The sequence below is a fragment of the Ixodes scapularis genome, unplaced genomic scaffold (genome assembly GCF_016920785.2).
Source record: "Ixodes scapularis isolate PalLabHiFi unplaced genomic scaffold, ASM1692078v2 PGA_scaffold12__126_contigs__length_90152505, whole genome shotgun sequence".
Taxonomy (NCBI): Eukaryota; Metazoa; Arthropoda; class Arachnida; order Ixodida; family Ixodidae; genus Ixodes; species Ixodes scapularis.
In genome coordinates this window covers 27431941-27452677 of record NW_024609838.1, presented here as the reverse complement: position 1 = coordinate 27452677, position 20737 = coordinate 27431941, and the positions used below count along the sequence as shown (strand labels likewise).

The 20737-nt window shown below is 49.2% G+C and overlaps 1 long non-coding RNA gene across 1 annotated transcript; it reads right to left on the bottom strand.

Annotated features, from left to right (window-relative positions):
- Positions 1-6324: 6324 nt before the first annotated feature.
- On the bottom strand, positions 6325-19205 carry LOC120850207. The gene is made up of 3 exons (XR_005718081.2): positions 19180-19205; positions 18094-18144; positions 6325-6362 (listed from the first exon to the last, which is right to left on the bottom strand). It is a non-coding gene; the product is annotated as an uncharacterized LOC120850207 (long non-coding RNA).
- Positions 19206-20737: the final 1532 nt, after the last annotated feature.

The window sequence follows — 20737 nt, the reverse complement described above, 5'->3', positions numbered from 1 at the left end:
GTTTAGAACATGATATCAAAGCAGCGTCCGGCCCTCTTTATAATTTTGCAGTTGACGTGCATTCTAATGGAGAAAGAAATTATTTGACTCTAACATGAAATGAAATGAAATGAAACCTTTATTTCCTAATATTTACTCTGGCGGGCCTCCAGACAAAAAAAGTGAAAGCCGTTTACAACTCCCTGTAACGCCGAATTGGAGCGCAGCTCTTGAGGAGGAGGAGGGAAGGGTACTGAGGGAAGGGTAGACCCCTTCTCCTCCTCCTCCTTCTCCTCCTCCTTCCCTCATTCTTTAATATGCTCCGGGGGGTCACCTGACCTCGGGGGAGGGGTCACGTGACCTCGGGGTGGAGGGGGGTCACGTGACCTCAGGGAGGGGGGCCACGTGACCTGGACGGCCACGTGATCTCGGGAGGTCACGTGACCTCGGGGGTCACGAGACTTTGGGGGTCACGTGACCTTTGGAGGGATCACGTGACCTGGAGGTCACGTCACCTGGGGGTCACGTGACTTAGGAGGTCACGTGACCTTGGAGGTCTCGAGACCTTGGTGGTCACGTGACCAGGGGACACGTGACCTGGGGGGTCACGTGACCTTGGGGTGACCTTGGGAGGGGTCACGTGACTTCGGGGGTCACGTGTCCTTGGGTGTCACGTGACCTTGGGTCACCCAAGGTCACCCAAGGTCACGTGACCTTGGGGGGTCACGTGGCTCCCAAGGTCACCCCAATGTCACTTGACCTTGGGAGGGGTCACGTGTCCTGGGGGTCACGTGACCTTGGTTACACCGACGGCGACGCCGCTCAAGCCGGAAACGGGCCCCTAAGAGCTGCGCTCTAAAAGCTAGCATATGGTAACTTGACTGGGTGTGGGGCCCTAAAGCAAAACAAGCAAAACTATCTAGGGTGCCTACATGTTTCCGCTGCTCCGCTGCATGTAGGCACCCTATTGAGATCTATTGTAGCAGGCTGGATTGCGAATCGAGGCTTGTCTTGCTAGTGTTGAGTGGCACCACGGGCAGTAATCAGCTATCGCATGGGACTCTATGGAAAAACGATAAGTGCCGTTTCCCCCGTTTCTAAGCTGTTGTCGGCACTGAAACGTTTTGGCTGCTTTTCGGGAAGCCTGTCAAATAGCTTGTGCGCAAACATTAAAACTTACAACCCTCACAGTTCTTGTAAACATATGTTTTGAGATCAAGAGTGGCTTCAAAAACCGCTGTCAAAATAAAACTTTTTTATATTTATTAATTCTTGGGCTTCCCCGAGGACGGTCTTATTGACTGCAAGTTCCTTTGCTTAATCCGAGAGCAAGCATGCAAGCTCAGCCGTAGGTTCTGTGGCACGTTATATATATATATATAACGCTTGACAAATACCGATTCGATCTCCAAACAGCAGATACAATGATCGCAGCACATAATAAGATGATTGCCTTTGAAGACCGCGTACAAGTATACTACTTTGTGTGTTTCTTTCGAGATTTCCGTGTATCGCCTGGTGCTAAGCAATGGCTGCCGGTAGTGCCACAGACGGGCTTTAGACCGCATAAGGTCTATTATACGTACCTTATGCGAAATTGCTTGGTGGTCTGACAACACTGAGAGGGTCGCCATTTTAATGTTGGCAAGGGTCGTCAGTTGCGAAGCATTGTGGAGGCATCCGAGACTACCGTGCGGGCAGTGTGCGATGGCGCGGCAGCTGTGCTTTTGCGCCTTCCGACCATGAAATGTGGACGAACTGTTTAAACCACTGTGTGTCCACATTGCTTTCGCTGTTCGTTCATTTCGTGGCGCGCTCGGACGATTTGCTGCCTCGGAGGGGTTGGGAGGCGCAGTGCTGACACACTAGTGAAATATTGCACATTATAATTCACTTTCATTGCCTTTCTTGTTTTTTTTTTTTTTCGCGGCCGGCCAGCAGGTTATTTTCACTCGCAGGCACCGGCCTGCTCTCTCAAAAACTGGCAGGTATAGTCAAAAGAAACACGAAGGGCCGTTTCAGCCCATGTTGTCCGCGATAGTATACAGAGAGTGCGGTTTGTACGCAATCGCGCGGTTGGGTCGCGAGCGTTGGTCGACCTATCTTCTCTTGGTAGCCGAGGGCCCACGGCACGCATCTATTTCTCTTAGCCCGGGGCAGAAAGCAGCGAGGAAACAACGACACGTTCTCCTTGCCCAGCTTAAGCCTTCTGCGTCGGTCTCACGACCGTCGGCCCGTGCGATCACATCCAAATCGCGCCTGCCACCGAACTTACGTAGTAGTAGTTTGCATGTGCGGAACGCGAAGTTATAAAAGACTCGTATCATTCCCCACTAGACCTTGCGACCTGCTTTGACAAGAGCGGGGGCTTGTCTCTCGAAAGCATCTAACTCAGCCGCGAGGTCGTCCAGCACGGAGAAAACATCAAGCATTGTTTGTGGCCTTACATTGCGGTAAAAGCCGCTACTCCGCCTGTTTACGCTCATTCAGTCAGGGAGACTCCGTGTTACCGTGAAAGCACAATGCCCCGCGCACCGTTTAAGACCCTGCATCAGCGTGCCTGCGAGCAATCGAACCGGTGAACGACCAGCATGAAGTGACTTCACGCACCGCTTCTTCAGCACTTTCCGTCTGCTTCATTTACTGCGAAAAAAGCAAACTTTGTGCCACATCTTGTTTCCATTGCTGCCCGTGATTTCATGTTGTTTGCGCAACGTGACGAAGCAGTGTGCAGGTATTTGACCGGCAACGAACGGAACGGTCGCATACGCACGAAGATCCGACCAACTCCGCCTCTCGCCTGCGTTAAAATGGCGGATGAGTTTCTTTTCGCGTTCTTTTCGCATAAGGTCTATTAGCGATCCAGCCTTCTACGATAGAGATCAGCACTTAAGAACCAAAACTTTATTTTTCAGGCTCGCAATATGGGTGTGTGTTTTGTGCCCGCCTCGGAATCCTCAAATTGATTCGGCTTCACAGTGTTTGCACCATCGGAAATATTCTGGAAGCGAGTTCCACAGGAAGGCGTTCGTGCGCTCGCGCTCTTCGAGCGTCAATCGAAGCTGTCCACGGGCGCTCTTCGCTTCCGAAATCCCACAGAAGGTTGACCCCGAGAATAGACGTTTCGTCGATCGTCACCAATCTTATTTCAACCAGTCGCGTACTCCTTCAGACAGAATTATACTGAACCCGCGAAGCCATCGTATCGTCTGCTAGCAAAGCAAATCCGGTTGTGAAACATTGCAACTGGCATTTGTAATCGCTTTAGGGCAGTGAGACGATAGAAAGGCCTTCATGATCAGATGTTAAGAACACACAATGCTTACAAAAGATTATTTACCTTTTTTTTTTATAAGACGATTTCTAACCTTACGTCGAGCCCCCATGCATTTGTCCGTAACAACGGCCTTAGCAACGGTTTGTTTGGAGCGGAGTGCCATGTAGTGTCGTCATCACTTACGGGATCAATGCCAACGTTACTAGATTACCTCAGTTGTGGAACTCTCGCGGAAGGGTATACCCCCCCTCACTCACTTCAGTCTGCCTCCCGTCGTTCGAAGCGCCATCTAGATTTTCATCTACGAACTTAGTTTTCCATAGAGAAGGGTGGAACGCCATCTAGACGCTGCGCTTCGAAACGTACATATTTCATAGAATACAATGCAGTTACCGTAGCACACGTCTGGCGCGTCGAACGACAAGAGGCGACTTGTGGTGAGTGACGGGGGGTACTGCTCGTGCATGCAGCTTCTATGAGCAGTTCCGTAACTGAGCTAATCTAATAGCGTCGGTCAATGCTAACGAGTAGGGTAAAATAACGCTTACATTTTCTCCTGCTTTTTCTCTTGCCTCGAGGTCGTCCACTGTTGGTTTCTTCAGCTGCGCTGGCAAGAAAATGTATTAGCAAAAATTCTCCCAGCAATGAGCAAAAAAATATATATCAGCACAATTTTGCGAACAGTTTTACCTGAGCTAAGAAGTCTTCGATGTTGTCCGTGTAGGTTCTTAGTATTCGTTTCTAGAAGCGAATGCAAAAGAAACAAGTCTATTATATTGAGCATAGGTCTCGGGCCCACTGCTGTGATGCGGTTTCACCGGGGCGAGTTCGGACAGGCAACAAAATTCATTCTCGGACATTAAAACAAACAACAGACGTGTGTGGCTTGCAGATTTGGCAACCTGCAAGCAACACTTTTTTTTTTGTCACTGATTGCTGACATTTTAAACGTAAGAAAAGCTTTCAAAATTAAACACTAACTAAATGGCGCGAAAGGCCGCCTAATTCAGAGGATTCACTCGTATTCATCGATCCGTGACGTCTTCATTGGCACGTCCATGACTAGAGCCACTAAATGAGCTCCGCTTAGAGTATCGGCACTCCGTTCCCCGACATTGTTGTGGGCGCCGCCATTTTGGCTCGTATGCAGGGCAGACGCAACTGCCGATCGTCATGGTTCAAAAGTGGGACTTCCTCAGCATTAGATTCGGTGTAAGGAAGCTCATGTAATATTGATTTGCTCAGTCACCAACTCTTTAAACATCTCTGGAGGGCGGAAAAGCGTTTCCTGTAATTTCAGATAAAGCTTCAGATAACTAAAAACCATGATTTTAAGACACAATATGGCCAAGTGTCGTTACTCTAAAGCGTAGCTTATTTAGTGGCACTATCCATGACTAACGCTGAAGGACTATTTAGTGAGACTGTAAATGAGACACTTGAACATCCGAAATACGTTGTCTATAGCCTTTACTATACTAAAAAGTACCAGAAGTCATTTTCAAGTTGTCTTGGTCGTGCCCGAAGAATAAGTTCGGCATCTGGTTAGTACAAAACTATTTTGGTCTTGTTCTCTGTGTTTATTTTTGACGTAAGTGTTATTGAATGGAGCTCATAAAATCGATGAGGGGAAGTGACGTACAGAAGTCAGCAGCGATACACAAATTTAACGGGCTAGCAGTGGCATAGAAAATTGTTAATATATTCGCATTCGTAAAGTGGCTTTGTTGTTTAATTAATTGTATATTCGCTTTTGTTGTTGAAAATATGGCGCCTTAATATACTTACAGAAAATGAATAAAGTAAAAATAAACTTCGAATAATCCATCAATATTTTCTGCATTATTCTTTTTTTTTTTTCGCTCAGCGAGTTATTTAAATATTATTCGGTGTACGTTCGTTGGTGTTTTGATAGCCATTCTATGAACCTTATTGGCGTAGCAGAGTATCGCGCTCCTTTTCTCTTTTCCGACGCCCTCTCATTGGTTGAGGGCGCTCAGGCATAGCCTCCTCTATATTCACAAGGCCTGACAGTTCGACCATGGGGCCATAGAGTGCCATGTCGCAGATTTGGAGAGCGAGGATCTGGTAGCACAGCACATCAAAGAGTCATTTGTCGGGGAACCTGGACGTCCTGCAAAACTTGGCGCACAGGTTTTGCAGCGGCGAGGACCCGAAACACATTAGTTCGCTCGGGAGAAGTGTGTTTCGCCGTCTCGCCGCAGCGGGGCGCCAGTCACGTGGCTCTCCTCTCATCCACTGTCTGCCGCTCTACCTTTTTCATTTCGGCGGCCGCCTCTCAAGGCGATCTGCCAGGCTTTGTCACTATGTAGGAGGCTATGGCTCAGGTGATCAGTTTATTTAAAGCCGTGCCGCTCGTCCGTCGCGTCTGGAAAGCTTGCTTTCTCTCAAACCGCTGGAGCTGCCGTCGTTATGAGCTATAGTGGGACCGATGAAACAGCTTCAAAAGCGCAAGTCACTATGCCTTGTTCGTTTACGATTGGTTCAGCGATAATAGAACATGTGATGAACTCCATGCTGATGCGCTTTTGACGCTGTCGGATTGTTCCCATGAGGCTGTGACATCTGCTGCGTCTCGACTTAAGGTGAAACAAAGTATAGGGATGTCGTGAACCTGCCGAGGTTGCAGTCGGACCGGGTTTGACTTATTTGAGCTTCTAGCGCGAAGTTTCACACAAATTCGACTAAAGTTGGACTTCCGCGCGTTTGTTCAAAAATTGGTAACGTTTTCTCTGCCACCCGGAGAAGAAAAAGTACAATATTTCCTTTTTAAAGGGTGGAGGGGCGAGTAGATTGTGTCAGCACTAGTAACAGTTCCAAACCCGCTACTTTATAGACAATGGGCTTCCCAAAATTTCAAAGCTTTGTGTTGAAGTCGGACAGCAGCGTCCGTAACTCGAACTTCGTCGAGCTTAGCTAAAATGTCGGAGGTACGCTGATTCAGTCAAACCTCAAGGTCGACAAAAGTTAGCGGCATTCTTTTGCTAACGGAAAACAGGGAGCCCTGACCGTCAACGAACAACGACGAACTTACGTTGCGGCTAAATCCGTCCTGACGATTTTTGTCGGCTTCGGCCTTTTGCAGCTGTAAAACGGAGGAAGGAACAAACAACACGATCAATTCAGACCGATCTAACCAGCCAGTTTGACAACGCCACCGCTGCCGTGATGCATCGAGGGAACTTTAGTCTCTCTGCACGTGCGGCAACCTCGCTGGAGAGCTCTGGTGCGTGCACAGTGCGAGACGGCACGAGCCGTCTTGTGCGCTAGACCAATCTCACTAAGCGTTCAGCGCATACGTGACACCGCCATAACTTTAGCCCTCGTGAAGCAGGCGGCAGTGCGCAAGACGGCTCGTGCAGTCTCGCACTGTGCACTGCTGTCTGCTTTGCGTTTTTTTTTTCGTTTTTTTTTTGTACTCATGCGCTGAACGCTCAGTGAGATTGGTATACTGTTTTGGGACATAGAAACAGGGAGTTCAGTCTATAGCCCCAGCAATTCCGAAAACTTTCGGTGAATTTTTCGGGTATCTTCTTTTTTATCTGAGCCAACAAAATAACGATTTCGTAACAACGATATGACACTTGTCGAAATTCAGTGCCCTCTGGTGGCAACTTTACTTTCTACAAACTGATGGCGGTCATGGAACTGCATTTCATCGACACCGTTACTTTCGCACGTCAATGTTGGTTACCTCGATCACCTCATAATTATTTCTTATTTGTTTCAGCTTCGACGGTGCGACGTTCGTTGTGGGTGTTGCGATAAGAGATGCGCAGCAAATTATGTTTTTTGTTTTGTCTTTTACATAAAATGGGCCATGACTGCTTGTTGTCTATTGTTGCTCGAGGTCGTGTATGACCTGCAACCGGGAGCAAAGCAGAATGAACTCTAACGCAGCTAGGTCAGTCACCTCACTGTAGATATCGTCACAGTTTGGGGAACGGGAGAGAATAAGCTCTGGGACCTACAAAACTGATTTCTCGTTTTATTGTAACTTGGCAAACGGAGAAAGCTACGGTTCAAGCGAGCCAATCAGCACGTCGGAGGAAGACACGTGACTCACTAGCTGTGGACAGTGCTGTCGAAGGCACGGGCGGGAGAAAGAAAAATGCCGCTTTTGTACAAATTTCAATTAACAGTGTTTGGGGGAACAAAGCGACGTCTGGTACACAAAAAAGAAGGTACGGGTATGAGTTCCTCCTTCCTGTCCTCTCCCAGGGTTACGTGAAAGCCACCTACGCGGTCTCGCTTCCGTACTTTTGGTAAAAGCTGTCACGTACTGATTCGTTATTATGGACGACTCACTGTATGGACAATTTTTCTGGGGAACGGACGCGTCCATATGTTATACAGTTTTAGTATAGCGCTGCTGGCTCTTAAGGCCCGTTCACACTCTTGCGACCGAGTACGACTGAGAGAGACGAGATCTCTTACAACTTCTTAAATGTTTCTAGAATGAGGGAACACACTGACATTGTGGCGCCATCTATGCGGTGACCCTAGAACTGCATTTCACAAAAGCGAAGGTTTTGCGGGATTTCCGAGGTCAAATGTGCGTAATACCCATAGAAAGGCTCGTTTATAACATTGACAAAAGCATTTCGAGCCAAAAAAGAAAGGATATTGCGCGAGAAATAAAAAAAAAAAAAAATATGCCGGACCGCCGAGTTTACCCTGCTTCCCAATAGATGGCGCCAGTGTGTTCTCTGGTTTAAGAAGTTTTAAGGAACCCAGGTTTAAGAGGTCTCAAGCAGTCGCAAGAGTGTGAACGGGCCTTTACGTACGCAGTACGCAATAGTATAGCGTGCGATAAAAACAACCTGCTCGGACCGACTTTAGTTGTGCACGTTACGCTGCTGAGTGAACATCTCGCACGATTTTTTATCCGATTTGCCGGAGCCGGAAAGCGTTGCGTGTGTACGCCAATACGCTAGCCCTTCTATTCCGTTCCACGCATGCGCACTCTTGACCCGCAATTTCGTTGCGTACGCAGAGCTTTAGCGTACGGTCCATTAAAACTGTCTGCTAACGAGACGTGACTGTGTGTCCTCCGGCTGTACAACACTAGAGCGCACGACACAAGAGCGCCGACATTAGAGCGCCGACACTAGAGCGCCACGACGTTAGCGCGCGCGACTCGAGAGCGCGGCGACGTTAGCCCGCGCGACTCAAGAGCGCTGCGAGGTTAGCGCGCGCGACTCAAGTTTTAATAGGGAGCTTGCGTGTCCTTAGAGCGCCCGTCACGAGGGCGCACAACCAGTCCAGCGCGAGTGGTCCGACCGGACCGACCACTTGTTCGGGCATCGCGTGGTTTGTGTAAAATTTGCAGGGATTTATGCCGCGGAATTCAGCAATGACATTGCGAAATGAGTCGACGAAATTTTTGCGTGTGACAAGCCAAGAAATGTTACAAAAAGCTGACAGCAAAAAAAGAAAAAAAATATTTGCAGGGTGCATTTTTGTAGAAAAATACATTGCAGCTGACCTAGCTTTATTAGTTCTTTGGTTTTTTATATCACAGACTTGCAGGGGAGGTTTTCCTGTATCCGCCAAAAGACTGGAAAGATGTGCATCCGATAAAATTGCGCTGAGCTTTCCTTCGATGAGTTTTTTACTGATATCTTTTTTTTAGCGGTGAGCTTTCTTCATTACGGACATGGACGTCAGAATACTATTTAATCTTACGCTAGGGACGTCTAAATAGCCACCAAATAGATCGGAGCCCTGATGCCTATCAAGAATAGACCAAATATTGTCACGGGTGGTGACCAAAAAACAATAAATACACAAAAGAGAAATAAACGTTTAATGTGGCGAACTTGTGCCAAAATAAAAGGAAATAGAAAGATAACAACAGAGCGTCGCGGGCGTCGAAGGCGGCGAAGCAGCAAGGTCGAACGCTGAGGCGAGACTGACTCGACAAGGTTACGGGTGGCCTCTTATCTAGAATGAGGCACTATCTCGAAGATTCGGCGGAGAAGGTTCGAGCGTAGCGCGCTCGGGGCGAGAATGAACACGCACTTTCTAGAACAACATAAGCAGGGATAAACGAGAGAAGTTATGTCCGGAGCAAGAATAAAGGAGAAAGTTCTAGAGGTCCGTGACCTTGCGCGCGGCATTATCCCCCCCTTTAAAAGCGCATCGTCCCGATGCAGCACAAAACGAAAAACAAAAAAACAAAAAATCCAAAACAAAACGACAGTAGAATCGCGAGCCACAGTTCACAGTTCAGAGTTCACAGTTCACTCGTCGACAAGAGTAAAAAGTTCTATCGTTCGTAATACGGCTTCAGCCGGACGACGTGCACCACCTCCGGTCGCGGCTGACGTCTTGCAGATGGGCGCGTTCCGTCGGGAAGGACTTCGTAGTTTAAGTCCCCGAGACGGCGAAGCACGTTGTAGGGTCCAAAGTAGCGCTTGAGAAGCTTCTCGCTGAGACCGCGGCGCCGTATTGGTGTCCACACCCATACCCGGTCTCCGGGTTGATAGTGGGCGTCACGCCGGCGAAGATTGTATCGGCCGGCGTCGACATGTTGCTGGTCTTGAATTCGTAGTCTTGCCAGTTGGCGGACTTCTTCTGCCCGTTGAGCAACCACCTGGGCGTCATCGCTTCCGTCGTCGACTGGATCGTGCGGCAACATAGAGTCTAGCATAGTCGTCACCTTCCGGCCATACACCAGCTGGAGGGGCGTCACTCTTGTGGTCTCTTGTACGGCCGTATTGTAGGCAAATGTGACGTATGGCAATACCTCGTCCCATGTCTTGTGCTCCACGTCGACATACATGGAGATCATGTCGGTGATGGTCTTGTTGAGCCGCTCCGTCAACCCGTTTGTCTGCGGATGGTATGCAGTTGTCCGACGGTGGTCCGTCTGGCTTAGACGAAGGATCTCCTGGGTTAACTGCGCCATGAACGATGACCCTCGGTCTGTGATCAGGACTTCGGGGGCGCCATGCCGGAGGACGATGGACTCGATGAAGAACTTCGCGACTTCGACGGCAGTCCCCGAAGGAAGGGCTTTCGTCTCGGCGTAACGCGTAAGATAATCTGTGGCGACGATTATCCAGCGGTTTCCCAGGGTCGACGGTGGAAAAGGGCCCAGCAAATCCATTCCAATTTGCTGGAACGGTTTGGTTGGAGGGAGAATCGGCTGAAGGCCACCTGCTGGCTTTGACGGCGGTTTCTTGCGTCGCTGGCACTCATGGCACGATCGCGTGTAGAGATGGACGGTCTTCGGCAGCTTGGGCCAGTAGTATTTTTCACGTATTCGGGCTAGTGTTCGGCTGTAACCGAGGTGTCCTGAAGTTGGGTCGTCGTGGCAGGCTTGAAAAATCTCTTCTCGAAGGCTGGTGGGGACTACCAGAAGCCACAACGGATTACTGGTTCCAAAATTTTTCTTATAAAGTACACCTCTTCGAATAGCGAAGGTCGGCAGGACTCGTGAAAAGACACGAGAAACGGTACTTCCTCGTCCTTCTAGATGCTCAATCAGGGCGCGGAGCTCCGGATCGTCTCGTTGCAGTCCTGCCATGTCGTTGGTGTCCACGGCACCTAGGAAACACTCGTCATCATCCACGTCGGTACAGTCTGACGTTTCGACGGGGGCTCTGGACAAGCAGTCGGCGTCGCTATGTTTCCGTCCTGACTTGTAGACTACGGTCATGTCAAATTCTTGCAGTCGAAGACTCCATCGAGCCAGGCGTCCTGAAGGGTCTTTGAGGTTTGCAAGCCAACAGAGCGAGTGGTGGTCTGTGACCACCCGGAACGGGTTCCCGTATATGTACGGACGAAACTTTGTGATCGCCCATACAACAGCGAGACATTCTTTTTCCGTCGTGGAGTAATTTTTCTCCGCTTTTGACAGTGTCCGACTTGCGTAGGCAATAACTCGCTCCGTGCCTTCCTGTAGCTGTACCAATACCGCACCAAGTCCGGAGTTACTTGCGTCCGTGTGAATTTCGGTTTCGGCGTGCTGGTCGAAATGTCCGAGGATCGGAGGTGTCTGAAGTCTTTGTTTCAGTTCGTTGAACGCCCGTTCTTGTTCTTCTGCCCAGTGAAACTTCACGGCGTCTTTCGTAAGTTGTGTGAGGGGCGCCGAAATTTTTGCGAAATCTTGAACGAAGCGCCTGTAGTACGCGCACAGCCCCAGGAATCTGCGAATGGCCTTCTTGTCCGATGGTCGAGGGAATTCGGCTACGGCGGATGTCTTCGCGGGGTCAGGGCGTACTCCTTCGCTACTAACGACATGACCAAGGAACTTAAGTTCGGCGTAGGCGAAGCGGCACTTCGTTGGCTTGAGTGTGAGCCCTGCGGTCTTGATGGCTTGGAGCACGGCCCTAAGCCGTTTCAAGTGCTCGTCGAAGTCGTGCGAAAAAACGACGACGTCACCCAGGTAAACGAGGCAGCTCTGCCACTTCAGTCCCGTTAGTACAGTATCCATGACCCGCTGGAAAGTCGCCGGCGCCGTACAGAGTCCGAAGGGCATCACCTTGAACTCGTAAAGTCCATCGGGCGTGACAAAGGCAGTCTTCTCGCGGTCCCGTTCATCGACCTCAATCTGCCAGTAGCCACTCTTCAAGTCCATCGACGAAAAGTACCGGGTGTGGCGTAAACGGTCGAGGGTGTCATCTATGCGGGGAAGCGGATAGACATCTTTCTTTGTAACAGCGTTCAGCCGCCTGTAGTCCACGCAGAACCTAAGGGTTCCGTCTTTCTTCTTCACCAGCACGACTGGAGAGGCCCATGGACTGTTTGAAGGCTGGATAATATCGCCGTCAAGCATTTCTTGAACTTGTTTCTGGATGGTTTCCCTCTCCTTCACCGAAACTCGGTACGGCGACTGATGAATAGGGGGCACGTCATCGTCAGTAACTATTCGATGCTTCGCAACCGCTGTTTGGCGTAGCCTTGACGATGTGGCGAAGCACTCACTGAACTCAGCGAGAACGTCAGTCAGCTGTCGTCGTTGTGGGCCTGGGAGGGATGGGTCGATGTCGAGCTTTGACGGCGTGGTTCCCTTGTGGTGCGTCGGAGAGGCGTCTTCTGAGATCACGGTGATGGCGGCCGAGTCCTGAATTTCCTCGACGTAGACCACAGCTGTACCCTTTGTAAGGTGCTGCGACTCTTGCCGGAAGTTGGTGACAAGGGCTACGGTACACCCGTCCTGGAGCTCGGTTACGCCTCTTGCAATACCAATCCCTCGTCCAAGGAGAAGTTGGACGCTTCCTTCCAACAGTGCTGTCCCGCAGGTGGCTTCGTCGGTCCCGACGGGGACAAAGACACTGGACAGCGGCGGCAGGTGTACGTGGCTGGGAAGGACTCGCACTGCAGCTAACGTCGCTTTGGGATCTTCCGCCGAGGGAACAGGTTTCCGAAGCGTCAGCTTGTTCTCCCCAAGGTCGATGATGGCGCCGTATTCACACAAAAAGTCCATTCCGAGAATGACGTCTCTCGAACAGTCTTGCAGAACGACGAACTTGACAGGGCAGGTTTCACCGTGGATCTCAACGCGAGCAGTGCACCTGCCGACAGGCGCGATGAGGTGTCCGCCGGCGGTTCGTATCTGTGGTCCATCCCACGACGTCGTAACTTTCCGAAGGCGACGAGAGAGTCTCCCACTCAAAACGGAGTAATCCGCTCCGGTGTCGACGAGTGCTGTCGCGTCGTGGCCGTCGATGATAACGTTGAGGTTATTCGACACTGTTACAGAAACGTCGTTTCGGGGCGTTGCGGCGTTAGAGTGGGAGAGCTCCGACGATCTTGGAGGATCTTGGCATCGTTCGTCTTCGGCAACACCACCTCCCGGCATTGCCGCGCCTAGTTTTCCCGACGGGACGCAATGGGTGACAGGCTATCTCGGCGAGACCGGCGGAAGGGCGATGGCGAGCGTCGGGGAGATGGCGAACGGAATACTCGGCGGGGAGACGACTCAGGAGATGAAGAGTTGCGGAGGTAGTCCTCGATGTCCCGAGGTCGCTCTCCAAGACGTGGTCGAGGGTCGTTGGGCGCGAACCCTCGTAGGCCCAGCTAGCGGTAGGGGCATCGTCGGTAGATATGGTCGGCTTCCCCGCAGTGGTAGCACAACGGGCGTCGATCAGCCGTCCTCCACACGTCGGTCTTCCTTGGCGCAACTTGTTCTGGACGAACGTGCGCCCGATCTTCCTGGCGTCGGGAATGCTGCGGCTCTTGAAGCACACGTCGGGGAGGCGCCATGTACGGACGCGGTGCTGATGGTGCTCGGCGGAGCATTTCGGCGTAGCTTCCGGCTGGCTCCTGCTGTGCTGCTGCGGTGACGGCAACCTCGGGATGGAAAGCTCGGTGAACTTCCTCTCGGACGACGTCGGCGAGTGAGAGTGAGGCTGGGCGATCTGTAGCAGGTAGAATCTTCCGGAGCTCTTCCCGGACGATATCCCGGACGATATCCCGAAGGCTGTCGACACCGGTGGTGCTCAGGTCCGGAAGGGTAGCTGCGACGGTTGGAGAAGTAAGCGCGCCAGCGAGTCGGTGGTAGTGGCTTGCTCGGACCGTCAGTGCGCGCTCGATGTTCGTGGCTTCACTCACAAATGCATCGACGGTCGTCGGGGGATTGCGAACCAGGCCTCCAAAAATTTATGCCTTGACGCCTCGCATGAGGATTCGAAGTTTCTTTTCCTCAGCGGCCTCCGGGTCTGCTCTGGCACTTAGACGCAGAACGTCCTCTACAAAGCTGGTCAGGCTTTCATTGGGGCCCTGCACCCTTGTTTGAAGCAGGTCCTCTGCTCGCTGGCGACGATGGTGGTTAATGAATGTTCGTTTAAGTTCGGCGACGCAGGACTCCCATGTGGGGAAGGAGGCTTCGTGGTTTTCAAACCAGTGCCTCGCAGTGCCTCCAAGCGAGAAGTAAAGGTCAGTCGTCCATCCGTTGTGGCGGGCTACACGTTCGTAGCGTCGCAGCCAGTCTTCGATGTCTTCGTGGACCTCCCCGTGGAAAGGCGTCGGAGTCCGGGGTGCGACGGGCAGGACGACGACGCTGGCGGTGGACGGGTTCTGCGACGACTGGCTGTCCATCGTTGGTCTCGTTGGCTGCTTAGTCTTGGGCGGCAGAGGTCCGAATTCCGGGTGTAGGCCTTGGGTGCGACGACTGAACCGGATCTCGGAAGTGCTTTCGTTGGTTCTTCGTGGGCTAGGCGTCGGACTTGCACTGCGGGCCCTCGGAGGGGTACGCGCAGGGGCATGCGTTACCCCGCACCTCCACCAAAATGTCACGGGTGGTGACCAAAAACAATAAATACACAAAAAAGAAATAAACGTTTAATGTGGCGAACTTGTGCCAAAATAAAAGGAAATAGAAAGATAACAACAGAGCGTCGCGGGCGTAGAAGGCGGCGAAGCAGCAAGGTCGAACGCTGAGGCGAGACTGACTCGACAAGGTTACGGGTGGCCTCTTATCTAGAATGAGGCACTATCTCGAAGATTCGGCGGAGAAGGTTCGAGCGTAGCGCGCTCGGGGCGAGAATGAACACGCACTTTCTAGAACAACATAAGCAGGGATAAACGACAGAAGTTATGTCCGGAGCAAGAATAAACGAGAAAGTTCTAGAGGTCCGTGACCTTGCGCGCGGCAATATAGCAAAAAGTAAACTATTTATACTATATCCGAGAGGCACACCGCAGCACCGCAAAGAAACCTTAGACTCGCTCCTCCACCCAACTGCAGACATTCCCGGTATAAATATATGCTTACCCCACTCCCCTGTCCCCTTTTCTCTCCGATGTCAGTAAACAATTGGTTAGAAAGAGTCATACCCATTTTATTTTTATCTTTTAATAAAGGCATATTCAATTAATCAAAAATGGCCAATGCTTCAATTCGATGAGTCGCACAAGTTTGTTCTGTCTGTGGAGCAGCGGGTACATCACACATTTTGTGGTGTTCGCTCAAATGGGGTGCGCTTTTGTGTCGCGCGCTCAACTGGTTGTGCGCTCTCGTGTCGCGCGCTCAACTGGTCGTGCGCTCTCGTGACGTGCGCTCCAGCGTCAAGTGCGCTACTGTCGCAGCGCCCTCGTGTCGCGCGCTCTAACGTCGGCGCTCTAGTGTCGCGCGCTCTAAAGGCGCTCTCCCGTGTCCTCCGTTTGGTAGTGTCTTCAACTTCTTCATCAGTCTCCAGAAGGCCACAATTATTTTGGCACAAATGTGATACGCCGAGATGACGATAGTAATTAATGTGGCCACACTACATATTGAAAAAAGGTTTGTTGTATCTATAGGTGGCTGGGACCCTTAGACTGTAATGCGTACTCGCTGTAACGGGTAAGGAGTCTGATAGAAGGCTGAGAGTTTATATTAAATTCTTGCAGTACTATACCGGGTGGTGTCCCAAGCATACGGCCAGGCTTTTTAAATCGACCGCGAAATTCGGTTTATATCGCGCTGCAATTTTGTGCAGCGTCGCCCACAGATGGTGCTTTTTTTTTTTTTTTTTTGGTAAAATTCGCAAAGAAAAAACTTACTTAAGGAAAAAGTAAAAAAAAAAAAAAAAAAAAAAACTTCAAGGCTTAACTCCTATGGAAACGCAGCGAAGCCACCGGTCTTCAGACAATACGGCGCCATTTTGCAAGGGAGACAAGTGATGGCGCAAGCGGTCGCGACGCCAACTGCCGCCAACGAATGAGCATACGGCGCCGTGAGCTGGCGTCACTAGCAGACGATCCTTTCGACTCGAAAGCGACGCGCGTTCCGCAGCGACGACAGCCGCAGCACCGAAACAGGAGCGGTAACAACAAGGAACTGCAAAGCAGACAGCAAAAGTACAAAAAAAAAGAAATACAGTAAAAATTTTTTGACGAATTATTTTTTTAATTGATTATGTGTCCATTCAATGTGTTTTATTAGTAAGGATGATAAAATAATGCATTGGAAACTGATATGAAAAGAGCTCGGGCCGGCTCTCGGCGCCGTATGTTTGTTCGTTGGCGGCAGTTGGCGTCGCGGCGGCTTGCGCCATCTCCTGTTTCCCTTGCAAAACGGTGCCGTATTGTTTGAAGACCGGTGGCTTTGATGCATTTCCATAGGAGTCAAGCCTTTTTCTTCTTTTACTTTTTCCTCGGGTAAGTTCGCTCTTTGCACATTTTACAAATAAAATGCACCATCTATGGGCAACGCTGCACAAAATCGTAGCGCGATAGGTTAAGAAACCGAATTTCGCGGTCGATTTAAAGAGCCTTACCGCTACTTAAAACACCCGGTAGATAAATAATGCTAATTAAAAAGGCTAAAGACCTGGTTCACATACTCGTGTTTGGTTTCATCCGAGGGCGCTACGCAGGTGTGTGGATGATTGGGATTTTCATAAATAAATATTCAGATGTCAAGCCAAGCTAGTTTCGTGGGCCCCGATTTTGACGAATTTTGAGATTGGTCCCGATTTGCCAAATTTGAAATCCCAAACAGACTCTTGGCAACAGTGAAGTCCGAAGCTAGCTCTAATTCTTGAAGGTGAGCGGTAGCGAATGAGTACAATTTTGACGGGAGTTTATTTATTCGTCTTTAATGCTACACAAAGAGCTCGTTGCATTCCAAGTGTATCTCTAAGAGATATATTCAACACAAAAAGTTAACATAGACTAAAACAATTACCAAAAAAAAATTTTTTTTTTTTTTTAGCATTTAACATTAGAAGAAGTGCTTTTAAGACATAACAGAACTTTGAGACTGCAGGAAGCAGAAGAAAACAACATCCGCACACAAAGTCTATAACGAAACTGAAAATGTATTTCACTTGAATTAAATAAAAAAAAATGAAAACAAAAAGCCACAAGGCGATAGAAGAACATCCCAAAAGAAAGAAGGAAAACAATCACTCTCTTTCCACACCAGCACTCCTACAGCTAGACACTAGCTGGTACTGCTATCCCATTTAAACACTTTTCTAGTGAAATACATTGTCAGCAGTATAGTAAAGACTTCGTGTGCGTGCTCGTCGTCTTTGCTTTCTGCATCTCGAGGTGTTATTAGGCCTAGTAATCTCCAGCCGCTCATTAGCGCTCTGACGTTCTGCTTATTAATGCTTCTAAAACATCCATGTTCATCTCCGGTAATCAATATTTCTTATATTGACCGCTTATACTAGGAACTTCGTTCTTCTCTGTGAAATGTACGTAGAATACTCCGTACCCTACATACTGTTCAGGAGTATCTCGCAGAATCTCAAGCCTTCGTCTCTTTCACAAAACCTTCCACCACAACTCTGCGTTCAGAAATTGGCTAATAAATCCTTTATCATTTGTTTCTGCACGTCTCGATCGTCGTCCTAAGGTTGCCATCTCAATTTGTCGTTACAGCACATTTTACACACCATTCATTCCTACAGTATCAAACGACTTAAATCATCTACCTACATTCCTTGCATCCACTGTCGGTTCCGCTCTTTTTTGTACTAAGCTAAGCAATCATGTATTTTATTTTGCTTAACTATTGTTTATTGGCTTTCACAGTTTAACTAATGCATATTTTGTTCCTATTGTTTTAAACATTTGCACGTTTCCCTGTTTATATATATATATATATATATAACACTTCCGTCTCTAATGCTTTTCGCCCTGACAGTAAAATAAACGACTAAGTACATAAATGTACACCCCTAAAAGTTAAACGGCAACATAACGAGACAGTTCGTGGATAGTTTACCGTAATTTATATTTTGCGTAAAACAGAAGCTGGCGTAACCCCTTCAAGGATGCGCTTGGAAAAGTTAACATTTTGAATGTGAAACGTTTGGAGGTAGCAGTATCCCGACGGTATTTTTTCACTTCTAGAAATTTCGAAACGTACTCACTTCGGCCACATATTCCTCAACGTCCTTCAACTCGTCCTTGAACACAAACATCTGCAACATGCATCAAAAAAAAAAAAAAAAAAATCATAATCAAAGTTAAAATATGCAAGAGTAATAGTTATACTTTTGTCACTCTGTCATAGTTACAAACTTATTAAAAATGAACACCAGTCACGTGACTACCCATACGCTAACTTTGGCGGGCGACGTCTTGCCCCCTAGACTTGTCGGATATCGTTTGCTTGGTCTGTCTCAAACTTCGGTGGTCATCGCAACTGTGTTACCGCCACAGCAGGGCTTCCTCGCGTTGGACGCCTCACTCTCATTGGCTGGCGACCATGTGACCACAGCGACAAGCAATGGCGTTTTCCTTGGGAGTCGTTCTATGTGCCTCGGTGCGTAAACCCGAAATTATACGAGCCTGGCCATGCTGACAAAGACTGATAAGCACAGAATGTGTGATAGGCATTTCTAAAAAGAAGAGAAGGGCGTCTGAACATCACCGCCTACCGAAGATTGGCTCTCATTTCTGACACACGCCGTGAGATGGTGCAACATAACGGGTACCTTAGTCTTCACGCTATAGAGTTCGTCTTTGCGGGTTCTGACCACTGACCCTAGAGCTCAGTCGGCGTTCAAATCCTACCGGGTACCGAAGTCTTTTTTTTTTTTATCTGGTTCCCAATGGGTGTAACACTTTCCCTTGTCTGTTCTTCGTTACAGCCGGTTGTTACACTTGTCCGTTACAGCCAATTAAACGTTACAGGACTCTATAGAAATCGACTGATAAAACACATTCTGTGTTGAAACGTGTTCCACGTGTGACGATTTTGTGAGGCTAGGCTATAGGCCTCCACGTCATTTACAAACAAGCGCACGTTTGTCCGGTGTGGGAACCGCGCGTGAGCAGAAACCAGAATTGCGTGGGATGAAGCATCTGCGCATGCGCCGTGCCGACACCAGCGCAACCGCAGCAGCGTGACGTCACACCCCCGCGTTGGTGTATGAAACAGTGCGACATGTTTATTTTTTTTTTCTGTAATCCCACATCAAAATATATTTTTGTATGTGTGTGTGCCGACTTACATCTTGTTCCACTTGCCGTATTTCCGGCCTCGTCCAGTTACGTTTCGGGTCCTGTTTGAAACGAAGCATAAAACAACGGAACAATTATAAAATGGAGGAACTCGATTGGATCCTGCTTCTGTAGTCACTGAGAGCAATGAAGAAAGGCGGGGCCCAGAGCATTTTATTATCTCTACACAGTCGACGAGATTGCGACATCAGCCGATCAAATCGTCAAAGAACCAATCACGAAGCGAAACGAGCCGGAAAAATCGGCGCACGCACATAGAAAACCCTCATACTTTCACCGAAAATGCACTGAGCAGGTCAGTCTCACCGCGTGAATTTTTAAGGCGCAGTTATCTTTCAGCAAAAAAGAAATAAAAAAAAAAAGAAAGAGCAAATATATTTAAGATGGGCGCGTTCGCAGACGACCAAGTTTGCGACGCTTTTTACTCGTGGCGCCATCTCCGGGCAGGCGCCGCGAAAAGACGACGCACTCTGTTAGCTCGCTGTGCCTACCGGAAGATGGCGCCACAACTTAATGGCATGGGTAAATCGCTCGTCTGCGAACGCGGACTTCGGCAAGATTTTTGCTCTAATTGTTTTTTTACAAAAAGAGAACTACGATTTGAAATTTCACACGGTAAGACCGACCTGCTCAGTGCACATTTGGTGAAAGTTTGAGCTTTCCATGTGCAGACGCTGATTTTTCCGGGTCGTTTTACAGCAAAAGGTGCGCTTGGGACACCCCCCATATGAGCGTCGCAATATTCGTCGCGGTCAATGTGTTCCCTAGTAAGTTCCTAAGACAAAAAAACTCTTGGACTCTCTGGCTTTGTTAGTCAAGTCGATTAAGTGGTTCTAAAGAATTTAATGATTCAAAAATAAAAAAAAAGCGTTTGAATTATTTTTATAGAAAACCATCATATGTGCGATGCAAAATACTATATACAAAACAGTTTTACAATTATTAGTGTTCTGATAATTAAAAAAAATAAAGATTTGTTAAAGTGTGTACAATTCGCATCTCGAGGCCAGAAAACCATGAGAGCGCTGACATAACCAGCCGGCATATAGGTAGAAAGCTTCTGGAGGCGACATGATGCCAGCAAACATGAAGCCCGGGAAGGGGGGGGGGGGGGGGGGGGGGAGAAAGAGAGAGAGAGAGAGATTTTTGATTCGGTGGGACACTCCTCCGACGGTGACCAAAAACGAACGGGACAAAAAGACGCTTTTGGACGGACAGGAGAGGTCATTTGGCGCCAAGAGCTGTTTTGGTCACCCTCGGGGGCGTTCCCACAGACCGCGACCCTCAACTTCCCGACCTCCCTTTAGATTTTTTTGTTTGGCTGGCTTGAGCCGGTATGTCGCCTCGTCTACTTCCTATCTCCCTGCCAGCCGGTGACGCGGCACATTTTAAAACATGGCCGCCTCGCTTGGTATGCGGTGTACGGTGCCTGGACCAACTCGTACTCCCCCAGACAGCATATTGCTGTCTGGCACAAGGCGTCCCTCGTGCCAGACAGCAATATGCACCTTGAGCACTAACGGTGAGTGGATGAGCTATCGATAGACC